General features: G+C 36.0%; 1 protein-coding gene across 2 annotated transcripts in view; it reads right to left on the reverse strand.

Moving 5' to 3' along the window:
• LRRIQ3 (leucine rich repeats and IQ motif containing 3) overlaps positions 1–24,870 on the reverse strand; it is a 360,753-nt gene that overhangs the window by 61,611 nt on the left and 274,272 nt on the right. The window contains exon 12 of one of the 2 annotated variants that reach the window (XR_008294971.1): positions 21,389–21,471. The gene's annotated coding sequence lies outside the window, so the exon portion shown is untranslated. Of the gene's footprint in view, positions 1–8,694; positions 21,472–24,870 lie in introns of those variants that run through there. The other variant, XR_008294970.1, reaches the window with a different exon arrangement.

Consider the following 24,870-nt stretch of genomic DNA (forward strand, 5'->3'; position numbering starts at 1 on the left):
TTTTCCTAGTTCCAATAGCTCTTTGAGCCCATCCTACATTCCACAGTCAGATTAGTCTTCCTGTAACTGTATTTAACTTAGAATAATAAGGCCGTAATTTTCATTGCAGCTCACAATTTTCAAATAATTCATACTTTCATTGTATGATTTTTGTGATATAACAATCCTGAGACACTCAGAAATAGTACATGGTTTAGTAAAAGTTTAGAAATGTTAAGTGACAAATGGATCAAATAGCTAAGTTGTGATGGAGTCAAATAGAATCTATAGTTTATCTAAAGATAAACTATATCTTTATTGGTGTGCTACTTCCTCAAGCATATAGATCTGTTGAAAGTCATTGCATTGTATTCTTTAAACAGATATACTCTATCGAACATAAATTTGAATATCTCAATGAATTTCATTTTCAAAAGCAGATCCATGTTTTTTTTAACCTTAATCTGAAACTGTTTGGATTAAAATCTATTCTATCTTGGAATTTACTTACCAAAAATGAAACAAAATTAAAACACTTGCAAAGTTCTGCATTTTCTATAGCATTAAATTTAAAATTAAATGTTCTTCATATCTAGTCCCATATTACTTTTTCAGTCTAACTCCAACCTGTCTGTGCTCTTCCACTCCCTATTTCTACCCCCATTACTCTCCTGCATAAACATTCTGCTGTATATAGCCAAGCTACTCCACTAGTCATTCTCCAAATCAAAATGAGTTCTCTGTGCTTTGGTCAGGTCAGGCTCTGCCTAGAGGAACTCCGCTCTCCCCTTCTTACACACTCAGATTGTTTATATACTATTTTCTTATTCCTAGCCCTCATGATTCTTCTGATAGCCTTGCTTTAGTGATTATTCTTTCCATGAATCCATATAGTATTTATTGCCTTTTGCTAATTTGGCACTTAGCTCATTTCTTTGGCCATACATTTATTGAAAGCCTCCTATATATCAAGAAGTTTGTAAACATATACTTTTGCCCTTCCTTTTCCTGTCAATATAATTAGATCATAAGTTCTTCAGTCATATGAACAATGATATTCTTGGTATCTCCAATATATGTTAAACAATGGGTACCTACTTAACAGTGTATAAAATGGTGTGGAGAACATTGGACAGGGAACCAGAAAACCTATATTCTGGGCTCCAGTGGACTAGATGTGTGACTTGAGATATTTTTCAAACTTTCAAAAGTTGAATTTCCACATTTGTAAATGGGAAAAATATATTAACTATGCTACTCAGTTCTGAGAATCTAACGAAGTAATATATATGTAAGTGTGCTATAAATCATTGTGGACTTTATGAGTTAATGCAATTTTTAAATGATTCTTGGATATATTGTTGATGCTTTCTTTTTTAATAGTGGAATAGCTCATCCTCCATCTGGCTGTGTGTTCATTTGTGCAGTCTGTGGTGTAATCCTGTGTCAATCCTTTCTTCAACTTTACTGCTTCTTTAGATGTTCAATAGATCAGTCATATGTTAAAGATAATTCACACATATTTATACACTGACTCATACATAATTTATCCCACAAAGCTGATATCCTATTATGCTCAATAACTTAATTTATGCAGTACATTTATGAATCCCCTTACCTCACCGATTCTAATTAATAGGAACGATCCTCCTAAGAATATTGCAAGGAATAGGGCAAAATTTAGATAACTGAGCACTTCTGCTTTCCAGTGGTAAAACTGCAATCTTCAAAGAAATTCAAAGAAGTTACCTAGGCCTAGCTAGCTCTGACCAAAGCTTCAGCAATACCACTATATATATATATATATATATATATATATATATTTAATGAAAATGTTGACAGAATGGATGGGGTCCTCTTACGATTCTTTCTAATATGCATTTGTTTAATATAGATAATGGAATAAATATAGTAGTTTGTGAGTTTTGCTGAAAATAATTTTAACTTTTTTAGATTAAATATATTCTCATTTCATTTTAAAGCATAAAGTTATTGTATCCTACTCCTGAAACCAGTATTGCACTATGTTAATGAACTAGAATTTAAATAAAATTTTAAAAATAAAAAAATTAAAATAAGTATAAAGTTATTATAGACTTTACTAATGTGTACTAATTTTCAGGATACTCCAGGACGTGTTATTTTCTTAGCTAAATTTCTGCTCTCAATCTATTTCTATTAACTTTCTCTTTTAAAAACACAGCATACGTATTTGAATTTACAGAGTTCAGTTAGCTGTGCCACTCTTCTCCAATAGTGGTATGCAATAGTATGTGATACCACTACACATAGCACTCCAAGCTTAGCAGGTTATTCCACAACTTCATTCATTTGGTCCAGGTGAGTCAAACAAGTGGTCATTTGCTTGAAAAGATTCAAGTGATGGTGGGATGAAATAAAATCGTTTCACTGATGTGAACTGTTGACCAAGTAAAACCATCAAAGTGGTAGTCCTATGAATTGCCACATAAGACCAAGCAACACAGCCATACTTGCTAAAGAAACATGCTTCCCAAGAAGAACAGTAAGAAAATCCTCTCTATGCAGTCACAGGTCAGATACGGGACAATTCACTCTGCTCAATAAATCTGTGTGGGCTACAGAGAGGGCTTTCCCAGATAGGGAACACACTGGACCTGCAAAGAATACTTGTAGGGGGATGAAGTGTAACAGAGAAAAGAGAAAATACAGTACTCCACCAGTCAGGAGACCAGAATTGGATACTGACATGGCTGTTGACCAGTGGTGAGAATATGAGCAGTCCAATTGTCTCAGTTTTCTCACCTCCCACTTAAGAGTAATCACACTTGCCCTTCCCATCTCAGGGGCTGCTCTGACCCTCAAACGTGGTCATACACGTGAGAGAATGTTGAAAAATATAAAATACTATAAAGTTACAAAAAACATAATTTTCTGTTTCTGTCCCCTCACATAAATAGTGGATGGCATTGAGAACAAAGGATGTGCAAGAGCTGCTGAGCTCCTGGCACTTCAGATAAAAGATTTTTTGAGGGAGAAGAGACTTAAAACTTAGTTATAACTCCTCTTAAATTTAAACGTGTATTGAACAACTATATGTGCGCGTAGAACATTATGAAGACTCTTACAAGGAATAGAGGATGTAAAGGTGATTAGGTAGACACCCTGTATTCAAACAAGCTTACAAACTAAGTGAAAGAAACACTGTGGATCTGGAGAGTTGCAAGTAAATTCTCTGAGACATTAGCACATGTCTTCAAAAAGCACATGCTTCAAAAAGAAGACTTTTTGAGCAGTCTGAAGGATGAATAAGAGTTGGAGAAGTGGAAAAGGAACAAAGGAAATGATCATACTAAATAAAGGAACAGCATAAGCACAGGGATAGAAAGGTGAGTGGAAAGTTCACTGGAAGGATGACAAAGACAATGCTGAGACCTCAGATGCAAAGAGGAACTGTACAGAGAAATTCAGGACATTGGGGTGAGATTGGAGGCTCCTAAATACTTTCTTGTGTGCACTTGCCAATCAGACAAGCAAAACACCAATACTTTGGTCCAGATATTCTAATTCTAGAGTCCAGTCTTTCCACATTAAATCCTGCTGATGGAGCTACATATCTGACAGCTCTGGGGATGTCTGGCATCTCCCCACTTCCTAGGAAATGTTCAGAGCCAATGCATCCAAATTAGATATTACTTTCATCAAACTGCCATTAAGCTCAATAAAAGGTTGCCTTCAAGCTCTGTCATCCAACAAAACAAGTATCAAGCCAAAAATTACTTGTGAAGAGAATGTGAAAAAACTGTACTTGAAAACAATTTCCAAAAGCTTATTGCCTAAAAGCATTGAAGAAGTCCTTGGAAATTTTCTGAGAAGGCATTGTTTCCATACACATGTGATTGAATATCATGTGCATGCTGAAATTATGCAATAGAGACATGCTGCTGAAATGTAAAATTGAGATGCTTATTATCACTGTCAAATGGTTGCTGAGAATGTTTCACTTTACATTTACATTGACAAGCAACTTCAGATTTTTCTTCATAAACTTGGTTTAGTCCAAGTCTCTAAAACTAAAAATGGGTGAATCTCATTATATTTAAAATCAGTGTCACTTTTATTAAAGATATATGATTTGACCAGACCTCCATACATAGATCACTTCAACTTACTCAAAACTACTCATTTCCACCAAAAAACCTGCCTCTGCAACGTTCTTGCAGTATCAGTCATTTCTTCTCCAAACTGTATTTGTGAAAATTGTAAGACTATATTTATTCTTGAAAAGTTGTTTTTTTGCACCAGTAGTGTTACCCTACCAAACATGTTATCATATGAACTAATATATTTCCAGCTTTGACCTATGTTCTTAAGTGTATTCATTTGTATACAAGGATTATATTTCTTAAAACTTGATAGAAAAGAAATGATCCTCCTGAATCAAATCTATTGAAATTTCTTCAAAGCATAAAAGCCAATACTTCAACCACTTTTGACCTCAGTTCTAAGCTGCAAAACTATCTTACTCATAAGTCTCAAAATGTCAGGATTTTCTAAAAATACTAAGTGTATAAACATCTAAACTTGAATTTTTCTTCACATATTAAATTTAGATACAGCTGACTCTTGAACAATATGGGGATTAGGGGAGCCAAACCTCCACTAACTTTTGACTCCCCCAAAATTTAACTACTAATAGCTTACTGTTGAGAGGAAGCCTTACCAGTAATAATTAACATATATTTTGCATGTTATATTTATTATATCCTGTATTCTTACAATAAAATAAGCTAGAGAAAAGAAAACATTATTAAGAGAATCATTTAAAATATTGTAAAAAATCTGTGAATACGCTACACCCAGCAGTACCCAATCTGTCTTTTGCTTCAAAAATGGACAGAATGGACCCAGGGGCACCGCTTCTTCCAAATTCTAACCACTGTCCAACCTATTTTGTAGTGGCAAACTTTGGAACCATCTTATCAGCAATCCTCTGCCTCCAGGACCAGCCTACACCATTTTATAAGTTTCGCTCCTTATTGCTGATCAACCATGAGTTGCAGATTGGTCAGAATTATTCCACCAAAGTGGAGGTACCAGTCAACCACCTGATCTGTGGGCCTCCTACACCTACCTCTCTTTGGGCTCCTATTTTCACCATGGGGGTATGGCTCTGGAGGCGTGGGCTGCTTCTTTCCTGAGTCAGCCAAAGAGAAGCAGGAGGGCACCAAATGCTTCTTGAAGATGCAAAACCAGCCAGGCAGTCATGCCCTCTTTCAGGATGTGCAGAAGCTGTCCCTGGAGAAGAACCCGAACCAAGCCCTTTGTATCTGCAGGCCCTGGGTTATGACTGCGCAGACTTCCCCTTCTCTGTGACATCCGGGAAAGCCACTTCCTAGATGAGCAAGTGAAACTCATCAAGAATATAAGCAATTGCTTGACTAACCTCCACAGCCTGGCTGGCCACCTGTGTCAGGCTGGGTGAGGATCTCTTCAAAGCCTCACTCTTAAGCACAGCTGGAGCCTGCAGAAACCAGAGGCCCTTAAGCGGACCCTCTTGTTCCCCCTGGTGTCAGACTTCTGCCTGAGCCTTTCCCTGCTGTCAGTAGGCAGCTCTGTCACCCCCAAGAGCCCTCTCCCAAGTGGTAGACCAAACGGAAACAATAAAGTGTTTTGCAGAAAAAAAAAAAAATCTGTGGGTAAGTGGACATGAACAGATCCAGCGGTGTTGTTCAAACATCATCTGTAATTAAGAGATTTGATGTAGATTCTTATTCTTATCAGACCAAAAGGAGCATAGACATAGAACAAAGACAAATGGAAAAACAATGGTAAAATCAGAAATTTATACTGCTTCGCTGAGTTAAGGTCAACTAGGGTGTGATTGATAGGTAGTGAAAGGTCAGTTTAATCTGAAAATATTTTTGAGTGTTTTTCCAACACACTCAAAAATTTATTTCTCAAAATTTATTAAGTGCCTTCTTTTTTATCAGACTCTCAAGATAGAGAATATCAGAGATGGTCACTGCTTCAAGGAAAATAGTCCCTGGAGTGGAAAGAGTAGCAGCCATGTTACTACATATGCTCACAGAGTATCAGAGATGATGAGGTGGAAGAATGGCTAGCAATGGAATAGTCAATTCTACCTGAGAAGTCAGAAAAGGCTTCATTGAAAGGCAACATAAAAGCATTCTTGGGACACCTGGGTGGCTCAGTCAGCTGAGCATCCGACTTTGGCTCAGGTCATGATCTCACAGCTCGTGAGTTCAAGCCCTGCGTGGGGCTCTGTGCTGACAGCTCAGAGCCTGGAGCCTGCTTCGGATTCTGTGTCTCCCTCTCTCTCTGCCCCTAACCCACTAGCATTCTGTCTCCTTTTCTCTCAAAAATAAATAAACATTAAAAAAAATTTTTTAAACATTCTTAAAGGATTAATAGGTGTTCATACTTTGAAAACTTTGAACTCTAGGGGAAATAGGACTATTAATTGTCCTGTTGCACAGAGCTAATTGTGTGCTTGTATAATTAAAATGGAATTTAATAAAAATCTCTATTTTTAGATATTTCACTATGCCACATTTCAAGTTGAAATTACTTTGTTGTATTCAAAAAGAAACTTAAGTTTAAACATTGATTCATAATTTAAACTGGTTTGGCTGTAGGAAAAAGACTGGAAACATGATGTCAAGATTTCAGACCATAAACCATAAAATTTAGTTATTGATCCTTTACTACCAACTGAAATATTCCCCCAGTTCTTCTTACCTGCAAAGAACCACTGTGGGTCCCTTTATTGGGACTGGACAAGCAGACTGAGGCCAGAGTTTACATTCTAGAGGGTTAAAGCTGGACTCATTGGTCCTGAGGGAGATGGCCAAGCATGAAGTGAATCATAGTCTTAACTAAAGTGTACACATACCATGAAGCCTAAGCCAGAAAACCAGGAGCTGTCAACAAGTTAAAAAGGACAGGCTCAGGATCAAAAGCAGTATACTAAGATAGTAGTAAATCGCCAGTTGTTTTGGACTGCCTTAAATGGAGCTGAAATGTCATCAACATTGTGCTTATTGTTAGAGTGTGTTGAACTAGTTTAAGATTAGAGAATTTGGTTGAACAGTTTTCTATAACATTTGTTTATCTAGTAAGGATTTTTTTTATTTCAATAACAACAACAACAACAACAACAATCTGTGGTATATAAGGCAAACAAAAATAGAATTTATTGAAAGAATGGTAGAGTAGCTATTTTTTTTTCCTGTTTTATGTTTTTATTGTGGTTATAGGCTTTGATCAGCAAAACAGATATCTATAGTCACCATATTCTTGTTTGGTGACTTACACTAGGCTCTCTATGCATTTGCTTGTTGCTGTTTTTCTTGTTGCTTTTAATAAAGAATTAGCACTGAGACTCATTTACTTATCACAGTATCACAGTAAGCACTTAGTAAGATCAGTTATGACTATGATTATGATTTGAAAGTTTTCTCACACACAGAAAGCCAAACATTGAGGTTTTGAATAGTATGCAGAGTTCTAGAGAGAGAATCAAAATTAGGTCCTATTTCAGGTTTTCAGTGCTGAGATCAACAAGCTTTGTAATGTACCTACTATATGTCAAGCATTGTGCTAGATATTTTTCTATGCCATTAATATCCATATTTTAATATTAATTTACTCCTTACATGAAAATAACATAGGGATGATTAACAACTCAGTAAGTTGAAAAGAAAACACCTGGGAGAGGGGATACAGTATTGATCATCATTTCTTGAATGACCAACTAACTGAATAAACATAGGACTGTGTATAGCTGTGCTCATTTACTTACACAACACACATTTAAAAAGCACCAATAATGCACTTTCCTAACCATGCTGCATAAATAAACCCTATCTCTCTCTCCCTTATCCTACTTTACTTTTTCTTCTTAGCACTCATTATCACCTGCCATACTGCATACTTATTTCTTATTGTGTCTTCCCTCACAAGACTGTAAGTTCCATGAGAGCCCAATCACCATTGGTTGTTTCCCCTGCACCAGGTACATAGTAAATGCTCAGTAAATTTTTTTAAATTTATTTTTATTCAATTTATTTAAACTTAAAAAAAACAGTTTACCCATTTTTCCCGTCCCCCATCCCCCTTTTCTTGCATCCACTGATCTGTTTTCTGTATCTATGAGCTGGGGTTTTTGTTTTCTGTTTTTTCTTTTCTCTTCTTTTTTTGTTTTGTTTTGTTTTTTATCTCACATATACGTGAAATCATACAATATTTGTCTATCCTGTCAGACTTATTTCATCTGGCATAATGTTTTTGAGGTCCATCCATGTTGTTGTTCATTCTTGTTTATGACTGAATAATATTCCACTGTGCATGTATACCACAATTTCTTTATCTATTTATCCACCAATGGACACCTAGGTTGTTTCCATATCTTGACTGTTGTAAATAATGCTGCAATACAAAGTACAGATATCTTTTCAAATTAGTGTTTTTGGGTTTTGTTTTAAATTTATATCCAAAATAGTTAGCATATAGTGCAACAATCATTTCAGGAGTAGATTTCTTAGTGCCCCTTACCCATTTAGTCCATCCCCCCTCCCACACTCCCTCCAGGAACCCTCTGTTTGTTCTCCATATTTATGAGTATCTTCTGTTTTTATATTACTTTTGTTTCCTTTCCCTTATGTTCATTTGTTTTGTCTCTTAAAGTCCTCATATGAGTGAAGTCATATGATATTTGTCTTTCTCTGACTAATTTCACTTAGCATAATACCCTCCAGTTCCATCCACACAGTTGCAAATGGCAAGATTCCATTCTTTTTGATTGCCAAGTAATACTCTGTTGTGTATATATATATATATATATATATATATATATATACACACACAAATCTTTAACCATTCATCCGTTGGTGGACATTGGGGTTCTTTCCATACTTTGGCTATTGTTGATTGAGTTGCTATAAACATTGGGGGGGTGTGTCCCTTCAACACAGCATACCTGAATCCCTTGGATAAATACCTAGTAGTGCAATTGCTGGTCATAGGTTTAGTTTTTTGAGGAACCTCCATACTGTTTTCCAGAGTGGCTGCACCAGCTTGCATTCCCTTTTGGGTTTTTTTCATAAACATTTAGAAGTGGAACTGCTGGATCATAAGGTAATTCTATTTTTAAGTTTTTGAAGAACCTCCATACTGTTTTCCACCTTAGTGGCTACACCAATTTACATTCCTACCAACGACGTTCACATCCTCACCAACACTTGTTATTTCTTGTCTTTTTGATACTAGTCATTCTAACAAGTATAAGGTGATATCTCATTATGGATTTGGGATTTTCATTTCCCTGATGATTAATGATACTGAGCACTTTTTAAGGTATCTATTGGCTATCTGTGTGTCTGTTTTGGAAAAATGTCTATTCAGATCTTCAGCCTATTTTTCAATCAATTGTTTGATTTTTTGTTGTTAAGTTATATGAGATCTTTATGTATTTTAGATATTAGCCCTTATCAGACATGTGATTTTCAAATATTTTCTCCCATTTAGTAGGTTGCCTTTTCATTTTGTTGATGGTGTCCTTTGCTATATAGAATCTGTCTAGCTTAATATAGTCCCACTTGTTTATTTTTGCCTTTGGTACTTTTGGTGTCAGATTCAAAAACATCATTGCCAAGACCTGTGTCAAGGAGCTTACTGCCTATGTTTTCTTCTAGGAGCTTATGGTTTCAGAGCTTGCATTCAAGTCTTTAATCAATTTTGAGTTAATGTTTGTGTACAGTATAAGATAGTGGTTTAGTTTTGTTCTTCTGTATGTGGTTGTCCAATTTTCCCAGCAGCATTTATTGAAGAGACTGTCCTTTTTCCATTGTATATTCTTGACTCTTTTGTCATAAATTAATTGACCATGTATATGTGGGCTTATATTTGGGCTCTCTATTCTGTTTCACTGATCTATGTGCCAATACCATACTGTTTAATTACTAGAGCTTTGTAATATACTTTTAAAATCAGGGAGTGTGATATTCCCAGCTTTGTTCTTTCTCAAGACAGTTTTGCTTATTTTGGGTATTTTATGGTTTCATAAATATTTTAGGAGTTTATTTTGTTTTTGTGAAAAATGCCAGTGGTACTTAGAAGAGATTGCGTCGAATCTATATATTGCTTTGGGTAGTATGGACACATTAACAATATTAAGTCTTCTAATCCATGAACACAGTATATCTTTCCATTTATTTGTGCCTTCTTCAATTTTTTTTATTAATGTCTTGTAGTTTTCAATATATATTCAATATATACTATTAATAATATAACATTTTAATAATGTTACAATAAAAGGAAGAGCTGAATAACTAAGATTCATTATAAAGAGGCAACATATAGGTCTAGGCACCATGATAGAAAGGATACATGAACTTGTGTTCTAGGTCTAAAGCACTCCTATCACCTTGATACAGTTCCACAGGTCAAGTGTCTTCTGCATCAGTAAACTGTGGCCAGTAGGTCAGAGTCATGTATCCAAAAGGAGAATGGATATGGGCTAAATAACCCTAAAAGGTGGCTACCATGTCTTCTCATAGCTAGTGATTGAATATAGATGTGAAGGTAACATTTTGTTATAGAGAAAAAGCCACATCCAAGCTCAAAATCAAGCAAATGAAGTAAATACTGTATAACACAGAACCTCTCAGATGATGAAGTTAAGCCAGTAGATTTCCCTTATCACTCTGCTTTTCTGAGGTCAGTATTTGCTTTAATGACTCCCTAAAACAAGCCAGTCTATAGCATTAGTTTAAGCTATGTATGCAGTAGCATTATGAAGTCAGAAAATGGCATTGAGAGATACCTGGTTTTTCTGGATTCAAGTACCCAGAACAGTGCCTGCACAGAGAGGCACTTAGTATTTGTTGGATAACTTCAAAAAATAAAAAAAACACTTTCTCTGGCAATTTATAACTTTCAGAGATTCCTAGAACACAACAGCCTTTTGATTGGACATTATTAGTAGTGAATACAACTATCTCAAGACAACCTTGCAATGGCTGGTACAAAATCAAATAAAGCTTATGATTGTCTACAGGAGTCTAAGCGTTCCTGGATGAGAAGCATATCAACTAAGAGGTAGCCAGGATATCTTCCAAGATCCAATAGAACCCCTAAGTCATAGGTTAAGATACTGCTCTATAGAGCAAGGAATCACTATAAAGTCAATTGCATGACAGTTTTATCCCTTATTATTATATTTCCCTTTGCCTAGGGCTTTATTCTAAAGGCATTCTTTTAGAAAATCCAGTAAGATTATTAGTTCTATTTACTTCCCTTACTTGGCTGTAATACATATTTGGCTTTGTTCCTGTACTTTATCAGCAACTGGCCCTCGGGCACAAGAACTTGTATAGCATAATACAATAAATAGTGACCAGAATAAGCCAGGGCCTATAGGGCACAGCCAGTAAAAACTTAATAAACATCGAATTTTTGCTTCTGGACAGCCTCTCTTACAATGCCACAATTTAACTCTTAATATATCCTAAATAGAGAAAAATCCTCACTATTCTACAGAAAATTTGTTAGGGATACAAAAGAAGCTAAAGAAATTAAGCCACTTTTCTGCTATAAAAGAATAACAGCATCAAAATCAAAGGGAGCTATAGTAACAGCTCAAAGCTTGAGCATTTACCAATATAAGCTTGAGCACATAAACCTTTTTTTCACCCAAGGTCAAATTTTTCCATTTGGAGAATCTCTTCTAGTTAAACTACTTTCAAAAATTGACTTAAGTAAAATAACGTACCTCTAGGGAAAAACTCTTTCATTTTGAACCCATGGTGTCTACCCAGAGGGAAGACAGTAATCAATTAGTCAATTTGTTAAGTTGCTTCCATATCCTCACTACTGCTCTTTTGAGTGCCCTCAAAGTTATTCTCCCAAAAGGCATAGGTGACTAGATAACTGTGGAACAGCATAGAATAGAACACTTTCCCCATGAGATATTTCTTAAAGGGGTTTTATGGTCATCTTCTTTATAATATGGGAATTCTAAAAACTCAAAAATGGAAGAAATGCTTTGACTATTAAAAGCCTTAATAAGTCATACATTAAATAAACTCATTTGACCCAGCATTTTCCAAAGACATTAACTATGGAATTGTTTCTTATAGAGCATGTCCTGAGGAACATGGTGCATCCTTTGGAAAATGCCACTGTGGAGGACTGGGAGTACCTATTGGATGGCATACAGGTGGTGCTCTCCCTTAAATACATTGAGTGACAGTTTATCAATGAGTTACTTTTTAAAGCTATTGTCATGAATATGACTCCCTCTATCCCCATCCCACCAGGTCTGTTAGCATATCATGACTTAGAAATCAGCAAAATTTCAATTGGACAGTTGTAGTTTCTACTGAAACTAAAACAGTTTCAATAGCATGTCCCCTCCTGAGAGATGCAGAATGTATATGGAGCTAGAAATCCCTTGTGATAACAGAAATATATGATTTGCTTCTTAGGAAAGTAAAAGAGACCAAGAGGATGTACAATCAATTTAATCAACTATACCCCACAGTTGGGGCCTATCAAGCACATTAGCAAAAAGCATAATTTAGAAAGTGAACAAAGAGGAGGAAGGGACGGAGGAAGAAAGGGAGAAGGGAAATGAGAAGGAGATTTTAAAAAAGAAGCTGAAGAGAAAAAAAAAGATCATTCCAAAGAAACCCATTGAGAAAACTTTTATTGGCTTGAATTTAGAAGAGTACATGTTTTGGCAATTGAGCATTTGGGACATTAAAAAGAGAGAGAGAGAGAGAGAAAGGTTTCATTCCCCAGGATTGAGAGAGTTATGGGTCCTTTCACCCTGGGAGACCTCAGTCCTGAAGTTCATTAACATTATGGAGGCTTTGGAACACTATTGAGGCTGAAGGAAACATTTCTACCCTGCAGTGATAATTACCCAATAAGGAGGTTAATTTACAGGAGGGATCAGACTAACAATGATAGCTTGAAGAAGGCTTTTAGTCAGAGTTATACATTTCAAACAAGTTCTGTACAGACTTTTGTGGGTTGCCCATCTGCAGAGTTACATGTCCCATATACATCTGAGTAACACCAAAACATTACACAACTATCCTAAATCACTTAGAGTCAAATAGAATCTTGCCCACTCCCACAACCCACATTCTATGTGGTAATCAGAAATAAAAGGGTATTTTTGGAGCATGCAGTCTGAGAAATGATTTTGGTTGTGACTTGCATTCTGCTCCTTTCATTCAAGATCCTGAGCCTTGACTTTAGGCACTTAGGGATGATTTCATGGGAATTCCCCAGACACAAGGCCACTAGGAGTTAGATTCCTGTATGCTCACTCTGACAGCATCTACAAAAATGTGTTTTTTATAACAATATACTTTATTATACCCATAATGACTTTTAATTCATGATCCAATCCATCAGCAATTTCTATTAGTTTTACCTTTAAAATATATTGTGTATCTAAATGCCTCCTACCATTCTAGTCTATATCACTATCATCTGTCCAGCAGACATCTACAATAACTTTCACTGATTTCTCTCATTCAGTTTTCCCACCATTCTTAGCCCACAGTCTATTTGTTGAATCATAAACTGGCCCCCATACATGGAGGACAAGGAGAGGTCAAAGAAAGAGTAGACCACTCGGGATTGGTAGGTAGCAGGCTTAATGAATAGGTTGTTAAAAATAAAACAACAGGAATGTGAGGGTGCTCTGGCTGTGACATCTGTCACCCCATTGATCACCAGGGTTGATTTTCAGCTGATCTGGCTGGCTGGGCAGGTGTTGCCTTCCTCCCTAACAGCTCCATGTCTGTCCCTCCAGAAGCTGCATGCTCACTTAAAGATGATGACCTTATAGAGAAGGACCCATTCTTCCATCAAGTGTATGTGAGTAGCTGTACTCCCCTGTTAGAATCTCCAAACAAGCTCTCAAGGTCCATTTGTAGGAGAATATAGGGTAGTCAAACTTCCAAGATTCCAGACATATCCAAATGAGGTGCTGCATGTGGCAGTCTGCATTTGTTAAACAACAACAACAACGAAAACCAAAAAAAGAAAGAAAAGAAAGAAAGAAAGAAAGAAAGAAAGAAAGAAAGAAGGAAAGAAAGAAAAGAGGAAAAGAAAAGAAAAATAAACAAGCCCAAAATGGAGTCATTTGCTCTGCCATGACAGCAAACCAATACTTAATCACAGTTTCAACCTCTCCTAGATGTGAACAGGAATGTGAACTTTTAACAGTCAATCTGAAATTTCCCAATCAACACTAGCGAGGTAATTTGTGTGATAAAAGCCCTAGCTTTCCCAGAAACAGATGCTCAGGTCTGAAACAATCCTTTCTTTTCTTGTGCTAATAACTTCTTTGGCCCACCCTCCTTCCCATAAAACCTTCCATTTCAGTACATTGCCTTGGAACATCTCTCTACTTGCTGGATGGGATGCTACCAGGTTCATGAATTGTTTGAAAAAACCCATTAGATATTTAAATTTACTCAGTTGAATTTTGCTTTTAACAAAGGGAATTTAGGAGGCTTGCTTGGATAGCCTCAAGATGAGTAGATTTCTATACCCACCCACCAAAATTTTTAAAGGTTTTATAGAAGTTTTAACTGGGTTCAGTCACATATGCCATCCAGATATTCTCAATAACACATTGTTCTCTCAAGGCTGTGTTTTGAAAATGGCTCTGACTGTGGGAATGGTGGCCGGAAAGTACATTCCAAAGACAAGTCTTCACAAACACTGAATTAGCAAATACTGAACCACTGTTCCTAGAGGAAAACAGGGTTAGGGTCTTGTGAGGACATGTGGACAAATGGTGGCCAAAAGTACATTCCAAAGACAAGTACATTCCGGGAAGCCTCTCATTGTCCAGATCCAGCTCAAGGTCAACCAGTGGTCATGTCCTCTAGATGACCTCCTCCAACACCATTCTCCAGGAAACAAACCAAATGGAGTTTTTATGTCCTATCTTCACTTTCTTTCAATGGTTTCCTATTACAATTAGAGTTAAACAAAACTGGAGTTTTTATGTCCTATCTCTTCACTTTCTTTCAATGCCTTCCTATTGCAATTAGAGTAAAACAAAATGCATTTTCATAGCCTGGAATATCCTAGCTCCTGCCTATTTCTTTGAATTAAACTCCTACACTGTCTCCCTTGCTCACTTCACTCTAGCTACACTGGTCTTCACCTTATCTCTGTAGTACACCAAATTGATTCTCCTCCAAGATGTTTGCCCCAGTTGATCCCTCTGCCTGAATTACTCCTATGTGCAGGTCTCCTTATAACTGCCTTCTTCTCATTTTTCATGTTCAAGTTCAAACTCATTTTCTCAGAGAGGCCTTTTCTGATTGTCACCACATCCACCCCTAGTCATCACTCTTATTTACCTTGTTACGTGTGTATTTTCAGACTGCTCAATTGGAATGTAAGCTTCATGCATACAGGAATCTGGTCAGCTTATGCACTGATGTATTTTCAGTGTTTTCAACAGTGATTGACCCAAAGTAGGTCCTTTAAAAAAAGTTTTCTTATATAGATGAATGAATGAAAAGATGCAATCTCTCTCCTTGCCCCCTCCTTATATGTGATTGACAGGGTTCTCAGCAATAATGAAGACTTCATGAAAGCCTATGAGTCAATAATGTGGTCTTGGGTATCAAAGTGAAGGGACTGTTCTGGGGAAAAAGGAGTAGTCACTGAAGGCAAACACAGAATGGATCCCAAGGATACTTTAGGTTATATATGTATTTAGTCTCTATAAGGTTTGCTCTATCGTGCTGGATTCTGTTCCATCCTCTTCTCTGCCGGTGGCATAATACATCACAACCACAACCAATCCTCTCTCCTTACCTATTTGTGCAAATAGCACTACTTCTATTGTCATTATTTACTGAGTCATATGATATTATGTGCTGGAAACCATGCAAGGGGCATCAGGTACAAGTTTTATTCAATGCTCATAACCCTATAAGATAATACTAGTGTTGTCCACATTTTACAGATGAGGAAACTGAGACTCTGAGACTTAAGTAATCTGTCTGAGGTCACATAATTTAAGATTCAAATCCAGGTCTTCCTGACTCTAGAACCTGAGCTCTTAATTGCTACACTTATTCCCTTCACAGCAATAAATATTCTTAAGTGATTACTTAAATAATAATTTGATACAAAAAAGAAAAAAAATAAAGTTTTATTTAACTGAGTTCCTTCTTTATGTTCACCAGTGGACTAGGTGGTGGAAATAAAAGGATGAATTGTCATGGTTCTTGCCATAAGTTATTTATGGTTTAAATAAAGAATCAGGCATATACACAAGAAGTATTTTACAGCATAGTACATGTCATAATAGTGGTAAGATGCCTACAACCAAATTATAGTAGTCCAGATTTAAAAGTTGCTTGGCATGATTAATGCTTGTGCAAAGTTTTTAAGCTGAATCTATCTTAAAACATGAACAAGTTTCATAGTGGTTAAGAGTCCAGACATAGGGAAAAGACAGATTGGTGTTGCTACAAATGTCAGCCAAGTAACATCTAATGACATATATTTCAAACCCCCATTAGACATCTTGCAGAAGACCACATGCTTTTCAAATATCTGTGAACTTCTGGGAGCTTTACATGGTCAACCTCCAGCTCAGAATTTCTGCTCCTCTTAATTCTCTGTCTTCTTTCTTGAGCCTATTCCTTTATCTTAGTTTGGACACTTGCCCAAATCTAAAACTCTGCCTTGTCCCCACCCTCCTTTTCTACCCCTCAGAACAAAATAAACCATGAAAACAATTTTATAGTTAAATGTTTGCTGAAGTTTTGTGAATCATGGTGAAGAAGTTATACCATCACATTATACTGCAAACAAATTTAAATCGTATAGAGTTGATTCTCATTGTTTGCAGTAGTTATATTCTACAAAGTCTCCACAAACAATAAATTAGCAAGTACTGAACCACTGCTTCTATGGGAAAACAGGGTTAGGCCCTATGTTTGAGTCTTTGGTTATAACATTTTCATCAACCAATCAGTACTTACTCTGTTTTATGTGTGTTCTGTTGAAAGTCACCGTATTTAATATTATATTGCTGATTCATTAACATTGAACTCACAACTAACAACTCTATAACTCCTGCCTGAAAGCTTATCTAGCACATGTATTTTTTTCCATAAGGCATTATCACAGCCTTTTTGCACTTAGGAACACCAGATAGCACTTCAGCCCTGGTGCTTGGGGCCCCTTTTAAACAGCAGAATTACAAACAAAAATGTAAAGAACATGACGCTAAAAACACTGCACAAAAAACACTTGTTTACCGTATGAGAGCTAGAACAAGGCAGCTGAGTAGCTCCTTGTTCATTGACCTCAGCTAGGAATATGCTAGTTCAATGATTCCATTTTTTTGCTACCCTGGAATGTATGGGAATTACTGAAAAAGCACCACAAGTATTGATTTGGGGCTTACAAATAAATTTTGCCAAGTAGGCAAGTTCACAAACACAGAATCTGCAAATAATTAATATCAACTGTATGAGACACTTCCTTACTAAAATGGCCACTAGCACTCTGTTGCTGGCTTTCTCCCCACACATATCCCTGACTGCCTCCACCTCTTACCATCTTCCTGATTGATTTCACTCCCTTCAATTTCCCATCTTATTTTCTCATCCAGTTCCCCCACACGACCACTTTGGATCTAAATTCTTGTCATTCGACTATGAGAAGTGGTATGTCCAAAGCTATCTTTGAAGACATACATCTAACAAATGATTACACGGAGCCAGCAATGACTCTGAGATTATAGTCTTTCCTATAATGTATCGTATCCGTTTGCTAGGGCTGCCGTAACAAAGTACCACACACTAGGTGGCTTAGGAAAACATAAATTTGTGTCTCACAGTTCTGGAGTCTAGAAGCCCACAATCAAGGTGCTGGCAGGGCCAGGCTCCCTCTGAAACCTGGGAGAAAGAATCTTTCCTTGCATCTTTCTAGCTCCTGGCGATTTGCCAGCAATTCTTGTCATTCTTTGGCTGGCAGCTTCAGCACATCAACCTCTGCCTCCATCATCAACTGGCATTTTCCCCACATGTGTCTGTGTCTCTGTATCTCTGGCAACTTTCCTTTGGAGTGGTTTTTGACTGAGTGAAGGGAGGCCAGTGAGACTAGTAGACTTTTGCAAGCTGGGGAATATTTTATCAAATTTCTGTAGTGACTGTGTATAGACAGTCAGGAGGCATTATACATTCCCCATACATTTTCAAGTATTATACATTCAGGATTAGTTTACTACTTTCTGCTCCATTGTCCCACTTGAGAATTGTTTTTCTATCTGACGGTGGCCCCTCATCAGAAGGTGAATGGGAGTAGAAAATATTTGTTAGAATCTCTCTTCAGCATGTGACCTATCCACTTCACTAAGAACTCTACTTCTCTCCAAAGGAGGGAGCCTTGACAGCCAAATTTACAATAACTGACACTCCTTGACCATATTTTATTGGACGAGGTGTGCACTAAGCAGGACCATTAACATTATCTTTCCCAGAAATTTGTTTTAATGAGATATAGATGCTGGTTTCTGCTAGTTAGTTAAATTAAGAACAGCTAAATTTGGCAGCTGTAAGGAAATTATATCCCCAGAGGACCAGAAATTGAAAAATCAAACAGACTTGAAAGGAGAAGCCAAGATGAGAGACCATGAATTCAACAAAAGGAAAGGTCAAGGCAGTGGCTACCCCTAATATAATACTGCATGTTAACTAACTGGAATTAAAATAAAAACTTTAAAAAAAAAGATAATGGCTATCTTGGAAGCTGCCAATTCATATTTCCATCCTACTGGAGTCTAAAGTGCACTCTCTACCACGTGTTCCATGGAACACAACTATGTACAAGTAACAAGCATTTCCTCCTGCTTTTTTGCACTAGCTTATTTGTCAACTAGTGCAAAAACTATTTTTTGCAATTAAGTAGCTTTCATTAAAATGAAATTCAGTTAGACTTTTCCATCACTTGTTGGGCTCCTGTTAAAGACAGTCGAGCTAACATGAGGGTGGCAGGAGAGAATTTTTAAATCTCAAGAAAAGTTATCTGGCCAGCAATGGTGATACATAAATGACTGAACTGCAATATTTTAAACATGTGAGAAATGAGATTATTCCTAACCATACATGATCAAACTGGCATAGGTACCTATCCATTTTTAGTGAAATATACACTCCTTGTTCAATAGCATTAATAAATTCAGGGTCAACTCTACATTTTAGTACACTGCAGATGGAGGGGTTAAGATGGCAGAGGAATAGGGAGACCCGAGGCTCGCCTGGAAAGAGCTGAAGAAAAAACCACCATATCGTGAAAGTTAGGGACAGCAGGGAGTTGATTTAGGGTGCTGCTGATTGTGGAGAAAATGAGAAAGAGTGAAAGTGCAGGAATTGTAGTACTCTGCAATTAAAACTGATTCCTATGTGCCTGTGATACATTTCTATGTTTTTCCCCACAGTCTACCAACTTTTTACCTCCTACCAGAGGCTAGAATACCTTAAAACTCTTAACACAGAACCAGTTTAATAGTTCCATCCCAAATTCTATAATTTCACACCGGCGTTGAGCTTAATCTGTTTCACTTGTCATCACGTTTTGTTAAAACACAAACTTTGTGTTCTATTTATCATTGCCTTTTTTATTATATAGTGACATTTTTAAGGTTTTCTAAAATTTTATGACAGATATGACACAGTTGCTCTGAAGCATTTTACCTTCGTAACACTCAGATGCTGACAACTAAAATGCTGTAATCATCTTCCACAACAAAGATATTCATTTGTTCATTTACACTCCAAATGTTGTTGAACATTTGCCAAAGGCAAAGTCTTTGTGAGACCATTGGTTCTGCTCCAAGAATCTTACAAATTAGGGGGTGCCTGGGTGTCTTGGTTAAGTGTCTGACCCTTGTTTTAGGCTCAGGTCATGATGTTCAGGTTTGTGAGATCCAACCCCATGTTGGGCTCTGCACTGACAGCATGGAGCCTGCTTGGGATTCTCTCTCCCTCTCTCTCTGCCCCTCCCCCACTTGTGCTGGCTCACTCTCTCTCAAAATAAATAAACATGAAAAAATTAAAAAAGAATCTTACAACTTAGTAGGAAAGTTAAGAAATAAACACAAATTAATATAATTGAGCTAGAATACATAAGTAACTTAAGAGAGAACATTTAGAAATAAAGATAGTATTACTTCTGGATAAGTAGAAGTTCTTTTGTGAAAGAATACAAATGGAAATATGAGAAATTGAGAAAAGATAAAACTGGAAACAAGATAAACACTGGGGGAAAAAGTAGTAGAGATTTATTTTCTTGACATTTTAAAAATTTAAATAAATATTTTCTTTTAAACACAGTTAAATATATATATTATATATTTACGGATCGCTTCAGTACTTTTAGTAATCCATCATTAAACAGCAAATTCCATGTTATTTTCACCTGAACTCAAGGTCTTCTCTAATGTAATCAAAAGTCTTCCCATCATCATAAGGCAATGCAGCTTCTTCACAGTCAACATATCCCTTTATTAGGGTTTGATGAACCTTTTGCTAGGCCTTGCAATTCCGTGACAATTTTGCAAAGCAAACAGTTACCTATCCTTTGTATGTCCTAGTCATGAATGAACCCCAGTGAATAGAATCCAGCATGAATCAAAATGTATTTATCAAAATAAAGTCTCATGGAAGAGAGGTATGCATTCCAATGAAAGACATTTGTTTTTACCCAAAGTATTGCGGGAAAATCATTTAAGCTCAGGTAAGAATTCAATCAACATATCATTTCATGTGTATGTTATTTTCACATGACAAAGAATGATCTCACTTAATATTTTATAAGTCTGAACTGAATACTAGCAGAAAATCCAAGAAAGAGGATGGCTGAATCCCCAAATTTAAGATATATGAAATTAAACATTTTTTGCCTCACAAAATCTGCAATATTTGAGGGACCAAAAGAATGGTGTTCTCTGCATACTGAAACAAAGTCTGCCTTGATTTATAGGTAAACTCATGCAATAGATAAGCTATCCAATTATCTATCCAAGTAGGAGAAATGTAAAAAACTGATGTTTAATCCACATTTTTCTTTTTTTCTGTTATCCTGTTTGAAGGAGAATCATCATGCATTGTGGATGCACTTTTTTGGTAGCTGGAGAGTCTTCCCTCATCAACACTCAATCCCCAACCTTTTCATTCAAGGCAGAAATATAAAAGAGCCTCCTTCACTACTGTGAAATTTCAGTAAATATACTGATGGAAATATACAAACTAGTTATACAGATATCAAAAGAGAAAAATAAATCTGATCACCTGAAGGGAGCAAAGGTTTCTCTTTGTGGCAATAGAGAAGGCCAGATCACCCTTACCTTGGCAGTTCAGCTGACAAAACCTGAGATGCTCCGGAACTTGAACACCTTTGTTTCAGCAAGACTGGGGCTGTGATCCAGACCTGCAATGTAGGACTTTGCCATTGTTAACTGCACAAAGGCATCCAACTAAGAGGACAAGAGGGGGCTAACATTCAGCCTACAGGGCAGGTTCCTGACATGCTTCTGCAAAAAGCAACATGTTTTTCTAATTCACACAAAAGCATTCTCCTCTTATAAACCATGGCCCTAAAGGACTTCAGCCACTCTGATGGAATGTTTTCCTAATTCCCATAGAGGCATGATATGGCCTCATATTGGCTTGGAAACAAATACCAGAGTAAAGTTATTTAAGGGATAATTTATTCCTACTAAGTGATAAAATATACTAAATATGAAGTGCTAATAATATAATGTCTAAAACATTTACTATGCACCTGGTACTCTACTAGTTGTTTTTATGCAATCTCATTAAACCCTTTCACAAATTTCATAAGGTAGATGTTATTCAAAGAACCCTCTTAAACATCTTTCACCTAAAGGACTCCCTACATTAATAGACATTCTCCACCCTCTCAAGAAAACATAATGAGCAATGCTCATCATATGCTGAAGACTTATATTTACCAGGCTATTCTTTAATACTAAAGATTACTGAAGAGTGTTCATTTCTTCATCCAAAGTTTGAGTTCTATGCTATGAAGAATCAATTGAGTTGGATCCTGAAACTTTTAAGGTCAGTTGTCATTATTTTGAAATTACGTTATTTAAATAATTTGTAAACCAAAAAGTTAGAAGTTCCTAAAGAAATAAAGTTGTTCTCTAGATTTTCTATAAACATTAAATTAAATATTTGGGGAGCCAAATAAAATGAATTAGTAAAAAGAACTGCTGTTGAACTGTGTTTACACAGTCACTGTTAAGTGCTAGGAACAATAAAAATTGAGAAAGACTGTGCTTCAAGTATCTAAGTTCTCACTAATTTTAAAGAAACTAAGACTAAGAGTCATAGAAGAAACATAATGGTGTGGTTTATGTCAGACCATACCAGTCTGATCAACAGATTTATACGAAAAGAATTTTTTTTATTCTTCAACAAACTATTGGCAAATGAGTATTTGTTTAAGTTATAATTAAAAGCTTAAGATTTGTATATATTACTTTTTATGATTAGCTTTTTAAGAGAGTTTCTACTGTATTATTAACAGTTCAGAGATGATGGCAATGAGTCAGCTTGTTATATAAGTTGCAAAAAATAAAAATAAGAAATCACAACCAAAAGATGGACTGAAATCTTAGTCTCTACTTTTACTGAGTCTATATCCAGCCCTGAGACATATCTTAAGCTCTTGATGATTTGACTTCTGCTCAGATCTGCAGACTCATCTTTGCTAGCACCCCACTCATGTTCTAAACTGTAGCCTTGATAAATTGCCTTGTGTTTCCCAAATGCCCTATGTTCTATTATTCACTCTGACTTCTAAGCCTTTCATTTATCCTCCTATCTTAACTAGAGCATATGTTCTTTAAGCTCAAGTTCTCAAGTTCATCCTTGATATATAGTACCAAAACTAGTGCCTGGCATGTAATTGATGATCAGTATATATTTTCAGAAGGAAATCAGATACTCTGAGGGGATCTTAATTAATCTTTCCAAAAGATAGGAAAATCAGAGTGTCACCCATCAGATTATGAACTACAAGATTGCCAGGCTGGCAGCAAAACATAGTGCTAGACATCCATGATCTTATCTTGAAGATTTGCTGTATTTCAAGATCAATTGATATTCACATTTTAAAAATCTTTTTTTATCATTCTATGATTAATACATTTAAAATTTTAAAAGAAACATGCTGAAAAATGAACTAAGACACTCAGAGAACAGCTTTTATATACCAAGCATTTTAAGATTTCAGTTTTACTACATGAGTCACATTATTTCAGACTCTACTAATTTAAAATGTATAATTATTCAGTCATAGACTAGGGTAAAATTTACCTTATAAATTTCAAGGATAAAAAAAATCAAGTTTCAAACCAAAGAAGAGTATGGAAAAGAATAGCAGGGGAAATATTTATCTAATTTAAAAGAATTACTTAAAGCTCATTAGAAGCATTTATCTGCATAAAAGTAAATCAATAGTATAATTGCAATTCATTGTCTTCTGTTCTTTAAAGCTGTTTCTTTAGCAGGTTTTTTTATGCAATTCTTTTTTAACCTAGATTAGGTACCTAAAAGTAATGAAGTTCATTTTTAAAAGCATAATTTTATCTTTTGATCAATTCAAACTATCCTTCTATCTATTTCAAGCAGTTCTCAATCTTTTTTTTCTAAAATAAATATAAGGGACAATCATTTATCTAATTATTTATTTATTCAATGAGCATTTATTAAGAGGATACTATCTCCAAGTTCTTTCCTAAACACTGTGAAAATAGCAAAGGATAAACAGATATGATTCATCTTCTCATGGTACTTATATGACCCTGGAGACACAGAAAATAAACAAATATTTGAAGAAGAGACAAGTGCTCTATGATGAAAATAAAAGAGTGTGATGTGACATGCAGTTATTTCAAATTGAATAATCAGAAAACATTTTTCAGAGGAGATATTTAAACTAAGACTGAGTATTGAGGAGAAACCAACCATTCAAAAAATCTATGAAAAGCATTATAGGCAGAGAAAATAGCTAGTCCAAGGTCCTGGACAGTGAGTAGAAAGGAGCTAAGATGAGATAAGATCAGAGAGTTAGCAGGGATTGGATCACGTAGGGCTTTATAAGCTAAGAGTGTAGATTTTATTATAAGGGTAATTGTGTATCACTGGATATTTTTAAGGAGATAAGAGATAGAATGTGATCATGAAGGTTTTGTACATACTATGTAGAGATTTGTTTAGCAGAAGCACAGGTTGGATGGAGGGGAACAGAGTGGAAACAATGAAATTAGTTAAGAATCTATTCCAGTTGTCAACATGAGACAAAATAATAGCATTAGAGACCAAAAAGGGTAGGCGATTTTTGGACATTCTTAATGAAGAATCTATAGAACTTAAATATATTCATCAGAACTGAGGGAAAGAGAGGAACAAAGTTTGATTCTTATGTTTTTGGGTTGAGATAATGAATGATAATGGCATTCAGCCAGGTGGGAAAGACTGAGAACAAATAAGCTGGGATGGAAGATCAAGACCTTTGTTTTGAACACTTAATAAGTGAGATAGTTTATTAAATATCCAAATGGATAAGGTACAGAGAGTTGGTCCATGAGCCTAGATTTTAGAGAAGAGATGGAGGTGAAAATAATTGAGTTAGGATTCGCCAGCAGAGAGAACGAATTTAAAGCCATAAAACTGGATGATATTACCAAAGAAAAGAGTAAAGATTAAAAAACAAAAAAAAAAAGAAGGAACAAAGCAAGCTTAAACAACAAGATATATAGCATGCCAGTATTTAAAGATTGTGCAAAGGCATTGAAAA

Source organism: Acinonyx jubatus, chromosome C1 (genome assembly GCF_027475565.1).
Source record: "Acinonyx jubatus isolate Ajub_Pintada_27869175 chromosome C1, VMU_Ajub_asm_v1.0, whole genome shotgun sequence".
Taxonomy (NCBI): domain Eukaryota; kingdom Metazoa; phylum Chordata; class Mammalia; order Carnivora; family Felidae; genus Acinonyx; species Acinonyx jubatus.